This window comes from Oratosquilla oratoria, chromosome 16 (assembly GCF_046742065.1).
Source record: "Oratosquilla oratoria isolate Oo_2021 chromosome 16, ASM4674206v1, whole genome shotgun sequence".
In the NCBI taxonomy this organism is placed as follows: domain Eukaryota; kingdom Metazoa; phylum Arthropoda; class Malacostraca; order Stomatopoda; family Squillidae; genus Oratosquilla; species Oratosquilla oratoria.
The window spans coordinates 49,490,520-49,497,553 of NC_134792.1; positions in this window are offsets into that span (position 1 = coordinate 49,490,520).

Sequence of the window (7,034 nt, forward strand, 5' to 3'; positions counted from 1 at the left end):
TTAATGGTGAAATACTCCACTTGTTTCTTAAAACCCCGCCTCAAGCGTTTTTTTTTTTTTATATCTTATTATATAATACCTTTTGTGGGGTATTTTAAGCCTTTCAATATTATTCACGACTTATATAGTTTTCTCTGCTGCCTCCATGCGACATAATTCACTCAACTAAATCCTAGTAACCGAAAATGACATATTTCTATTAATTTCGTCGCCATTCACGACTCATGCATTTGTCCTGGTTCCTTCAACCCAGTTTCATTTAACCGAGGAAAGCCAATTGCGCAGCAAAATCATTTAATAAAATTAATTTTACTTCTGCTAACCTTCCATTCACACTGTCCTCTAATTTTTTTTTTCTTTTTTTTTTTTTTTTTGCTCAGTAATGTTCCCGCTTTGCGAGTATAAATCCATTGGTTCGATCTTCAGCCATCCATGCACGTAAGGTATAGGTGGTGGCTTCGACAATATCCAAGTCCCTTTCGGAGTAACCTCATCCCTGCTTTTTTTTTAACACTTTCAGTTCCTCCACACCAGTTCATTCGTCGACAATTCACATTCACCAACAATCTCCCCCTCATCGTTTGTGCTTCACTTTCAAGAAGTAATGCTTTCTCAGCTGTAATCAATCAAAAGTTGAAGTTTCTCCTATGATGTTCTTCAACTCCGTTCCCTTTTCATGTCACCCACTGCTTTTCTCTCCTTTTTTTTCATTTTTCTTTTTCATTTGGTTTCACAGCCACATTCCGATGCCAAAATCATACTCCTTCCAACTCTAACATCTTTCCATCAAAATTCAACCTCGCCCATTCGACTGTTTAGTACCTAATAATCCGATATATATATATATATATATATATATACATATATATATATATACATATATATACATATATACATCACTTAGAAAAAATGTAGTGGCACATTTGTAAAAATAATCACGAAGAACCCACAGTCGAAATAAAAGGAAACTTAGAAGTAAGTATAACTTCTATATTTCGACTAATAATTATAGCCCTATTCAGGAAAGTACAGGTTACAAAAAATGATAGAGACATAAATACAATTAAGATGTGAGTAGAAGGGTAACAAGCATAACTAAAAACATGACAATCCGTCGCGCAGGGCGGAGTCAGAAGGGAGGGGACATATGGTAGAGTTGTGAGGTCAGAAGGGAAGCTGGGTCAGGAGTGGTAGGGGAGCGGGGTCAGGAGGGTGAATATTTTTAACCAAATTGCTCACAGCTAGCCGTGAGATTATGTCCGGGGACTATTGACCTTTGGAGATGTCCAAGTTTGGACATTCCTCTAATAAGGCGGATTCTAAGTATGCGGAAAACCACAAAGGAAAATATGGCTATGGACGGAGCATTTTCGTCTACTGAGACATCTTCAAGGTGATGAGACCTTGAATATGTCTCAGTAGACGAAAGCGCTCTATCTATGATTCATTATTTTCCTTTGTGGTTTCCCGCATAAAATATATATATATATATATATATATATATATATATATATACATGTATGCCCTTGTTTGTCAAATCTATTTTCATCCATGTCCCACTTTTCAAATGTGGCTTCCCCTACCCTAGCTACCACGACATCACATCCAACCCCCAGCAGCCAATGAAAACCGAATTCGGCATTCCAGCCGACTGTTTTGCACTGAAGGCGAGCTGGATTATGTAGAGCACAATTTCCTTTTGGAATCGTCATCCCGGCTAAACGCTGCCAGGCATGAAATGGAGGTAATTCACTGTGTCTTCTGGGTGTTCTGTTTGCATCACGTGAAGGCCGTGTTATTTGTGTAAGCGTCGTTTTACTTTGTAACACGGGCATTTCTTAAACTAGAGCCTATGTTGGTTTTGCTGCCTATAAACCGCGATCCAATAACGGTGTCAATAATTGGCCTAATGATGTATCTTTGATACCCAGAATAAAACTATTCTATCGAAGACATGAGCCACGAATCTTTTTCACTTTTTAGTCACTATGAGGATTCAATATCAATCGGTTACTCCCGTAATAGCAAGGATATAGCGTCATCAACAGTGTTAGACTCAGTATTGGCATTAGTATTAGTATTAGTACTAGTACTTGTACCATGATTAGTATTAGTATTGGTATTAGTATTTGTATTAGTATTAGTATTAAAATTTGTGTTAGTGTTAGTATTAGTGTTAGTATTTCTATTAGTATTAGTACTAGTATTTGTACTATTATTAGTGTTAGTATTGGTATTAGTATTTGTATTAATATTTGCATTATTATTCATATTAGTATTAGTATTAGTATTAGTACTATTATTAGTGTTAGTATTGGTATTAGTATTTGTATTAGTATTTGCATTATTATTTATATTAGTATTAGTATTAGTATGAGTGGGCTCCGATCAATGTGTCAAGTGAAAGCCTTCATTTGAGCTAAAACAGTCAAAACTATTGTTACAATTCCCTTCTAGTCTGCAGAATAACCAAACCTGTGTGTTTCCAAGAAGGGCCATACTTTTACCGGAGACCGTGACTTGTGTTGATGATAAAGCAGAGGATTTTGATGTAAAAGTCTCATTCTTTAGAGTGAAGTTAATCGAGGAAAGAGGTGAAGAACCAGCCTGAGATGCCGAGGCCCCTGAGGGACTGTCTTATTTATGAACCAAAAGACAGCAAGTCCATTAATGTCACCTCCCTGTAGGCAGTGAGGTCAGGCCTCTTTAGTAAAACATGGGAAGCCGTTCAGTAGGTCTCGTCTTGTGATGAAGAAGTGAGTTTCAGTGCCGCTGGCGTTTCCTTCGGTGCACGTGAGATAGAATCGAAGAATCAAAGTCTTCAGAGGAAATTCCGCTCGTGTAGGTTGCAGACGGATGTGTTTATCGGCCACAGGCAATATACATATTCAAAAATATTGTCATCACTTCCGGGAAATTTAATATCCTAATGATACAGTATCCCTTCAATAGAACAAGATGGTATTTTTCAACATAGCTGACTAGCTGACTCAAGTAAACAAGAAATCTCATGAAAATAACTTCGTCTTCAGTTTTTCTTTTTAGCATCACTTAATAGGTGTGCAGCCTTTCTATACACTTTGATAATAGAATGGCTGAGTTTTGGAAGTGTAGGTTTAGGTTATAAAGGTGACAATTATTTAAAAAAGATTAATTTCTCGACCCACACGACCTGCTGTGCTGATGACATTGTCTGTCAGAAATTACTCCCCTTGTCTTTCCTTTTCAAGTATCTGTATTTTTTCTTCTTCTTTTTATCTCTTCTGTAAAATTATGTCACCCCTGAAGACAGTGACCATTTTTGTTGTTGATGGCCACAAGTCAAATACGGATGTAGTTGTGATTACATCTACTAATTAATCAACCATGTACATTAACCCATTCAACTCCGATGACAAGATGTCTTGTCATTTGGTCAAATAAAACAAAAAATCATAAAACACCAAAATGTTTGATCAAACACCAGAAAAATATGACGTCAATCCTCGCTTCGCTCGCAGCGAAGCGAGGACTGACGTCATATTTTTCTGGTGTTTGATCAAACATTTTGGTGTTTTATGATTTTTTGTTTTATTTGACCAAATGACAAGACATCTTGTCATCGGAGTTGAATGGGTTAATATTGTTTAACTGTGACTGTAACTTTTAAATTAGACGAAAAAAGGAAGAGTTTAAAACTGCTTTTGGTACTCACAACTCTTATTCATTATAAAACCTTATTTACATTCGACGGTGATACAGGCTTTGTCGATGACGATGATACTGATGAAGCTGGTAATACCATAAATACCACCATCGCTACCACCACTACCACCACCACTACCAATACCACCACTACCACTACCACCACCACAACCAACGCTTGAACTTCCGCACACAGCACCTCAACTTCTACTATTGCTAAGCAACGACCACCGGCTCCAATTGTTTATGATTATCATCAGCTGAAAACGAAAAGTATGAATTAAAAGAATTTTGGGGATGAATGCTAATTAGGAAATACCACCTGGTTGGTGATAAACAGAAAAACATCACCACTTCCGCATTTCAAAACGATGTATGTGATCCCATCATCAGAACTCTTCTCGGAAACTAAACCATAATAATCAGTACATGGGCGCACATACACGCGCACACAATCATACGCACAAACATGCGTAAGTAAACGGTATTCCGTCACAAGTTTCTCCTCAACGTAAACTCACCCTATCTCCCCCCCCCCACACTCCACGTGTCCACCTTCCCCCTTTTCTCCCTTTTTTAACACTTTCTCTCTCTCTTTTATAGATAAATCCTCTCCGTCTCCCAATCTCCGTATCTTTAACCCCTCCTCCCCTCGTCCCTCTCACGTTTCCTCCTCTCTCTCATATTTCCGCCTACGCCATATTCTCCCTAACCTATCAGTGACAATAGGTCAAGCTGCGTGTGTGTGTGTGTGTGTGTGTGTGTGTGTGTGTGTGTGTGTGTGTGTGTGTGTGTGTGTGTGTGTGTGTGTGTGTGTGTGTGTGTGTGTATGTGTGTGCGTGTGTGTGTGTGCTGGAGTACACGCACGCGCGCATCTATATTCATTTGCGTTACGAGCAGTAGAAAATGTTAGAAATCATTCTAGAATTAATAACAGGCTGAATGCTATGCACGGAGCAGATTAATATGTTATATACAAACATCTATTCAATATCATCTATACATATATCCATAATCTAACCACCAAAAATGCTGTATTCACTACAAGTGAATTTTATTCTAACAAGGAGTATGTGAATTCTGTTTATGTCAATGCCTTTCATGTCAAAGAGACACCCGGAGGTTGGTATTGAAGACATTAATCGAAAGACATTCAGCCCTTTCATTACCTAAGATATGGCACGCGAGTGAACAACATCGCCTGATTTTAAATATAATAAATCGGTTACTACCCCTTCCACATGGTAAGGAGTTAATCAGTAAGATTGAGTTTAGTCTCTTGTTAGTATTAGTGAGGTTAAGGTTATCTCATTAAGCCATTTATCTCCAAGGAAGCCTCCAAGGAATTTTGTTGAAGCTGGTGCCAAACGAGTTTATTCAGATGAGGGCAAGAGCCCATACTGAAGAGACGCATTCAATGAACTTTGATGTTGTCACCGTGACTAATGAGGTCCTTTCCTCTAAGACGGCGTCGGCAAGCGTTCTTGGTTGATTACTCTTGTCTTGGTGCTCGTGGAGTTTCGTAATAGCAAGGATTAGTGAGCGGATTAGTGTTCCGGGGATGTGAACGCGCTGGGCACTGGAAGACGCATGAAGTCCGCCGGTGTTTTTTTTTTTTTTTTTTTTTTTTTCAAAACAGATTTTTGTGTATTTCGAATTACTCTGCTAAGGTGGGGGTCATACCAGGCCCCCCTCAAGCTTTTTAGACCATCTATCGCATAATAGAAAGAAAGAGGGCAAGAGGAAGACCACACATAAAATATGTAGACGGGCAAAGGACATCTGCAGGAGAAGAAATAACAAATGCCATCTTGCTGAGAAGAAACATGTGCAGACAGGAATGGAGCGCCATGGTGCCCAGCTTCTAAGTCGATATGGACCAAAAGGTCTCCTGTCGGCATGCTCCGCCTTTGTAATCCTTTGTAATCCTTTGTAATCCCATAGAAAAGTTTCTCATTCCCCATCGCCCATCCCCTAGACAAATATAAGGGAATTAGATGAAAAGACATACATAATTATAAATATTACAGATTATCATAGTAATGTTAGCATTCATGAACACATCTTAGATACTTAAGACTTATACTTAAGTTCTCGTTTCTGGTGTATACACAAGGAAATTAGATGAATAGACATAAGTAATTATAAATATTACAGGTTATCACAGCAATGTTAGCATTCATGAACCCATCTTAGATACTTAAGACTTATACTTAAGTTCTCGTGTCTGGTGTATATTCTTAGGGAATACTCTCCTTATTTCGTGGATTGCGGAGATAGTAACCACTCGAACCTCAACCACGTCGATGGTCCGAAACTGTTCGAACACAGTAACGATACCCGGAGGAAACTGGTGCATCACACGCAAAGTGATGTCACCAACTCATCTCAGGTCCTGAGATGAACTGAGGTCGGGAGCCGTTACCCAGAGTGGAGGAGCCTTTCCTAACCTCTGCGCCGCGGCGAAGGTTCGAACAGTCACGCCACGGCGGGGCCCCTGACCGTCAGCCGTCACGTGTGTGTGTATTCACCTCGGATCTGCTGCAGCCTCTTTTCGAGACAGCCAGACACCACCCTACGGTTTGTGTGTGTGTGTGTGTGTGTGTGTGTGTGTGTGTGTGTGTATGTGTGTATGTATTCACTTCACTTGGTCTTTGGATCACGTGTTGGACTCGTGATCGACAGCTATTTCCCTCCTGGAAGAGAGCTCAGAGCTCGTAGGTCCGATCTATGGGTAATGCTATGACCTTGCACACACACACACACCCAACTCCCCGCCCACGAGAGTTGGAGTAACACCCCTCAGCGCTGCGATACTGATATTATTTCAGCCCCGGGCGAGGGTCGAACCCGGACCTCCGTAGTGGCAGGCCAGAGCTCTAACCACAGCGCCATGAGAGGTGTATGTGTGTGTGTGTGTGTGTGTGTGTGTGTGTGTGTGTGTGTGTGTGCTTGTCTGTGTGTGTATGTGTGTGTAAAACACTGTATATACACGTGTCAAATACTGTATATACACGCGTATGTATGCACGTGTGTGTGTGCACATGTATCTGTGTAAGTATGCGTGACTGGGTGTGGGTGTGCATGTGTGTAGGACCCGTTAATTTGCGTGCGTGTGTATGTATTCGCACGTGTGTATGTATTCGTGTGTGTGTATGTATGTGTGTGTGTGTATGTACGTGTGTGTGTTTTGGGCCAATACGCAGGAGGGTGATGACCTGAGCAAACAGGTCATAAACAAGCCATGCCATCAAGTCAGTAAATGTAACAAATACTAATTAATTAAGAGCGGAATCAACAGTGCCGCAATTAATTAGGGCATAAATCTACAAGAAACGGCAACCTTGGAC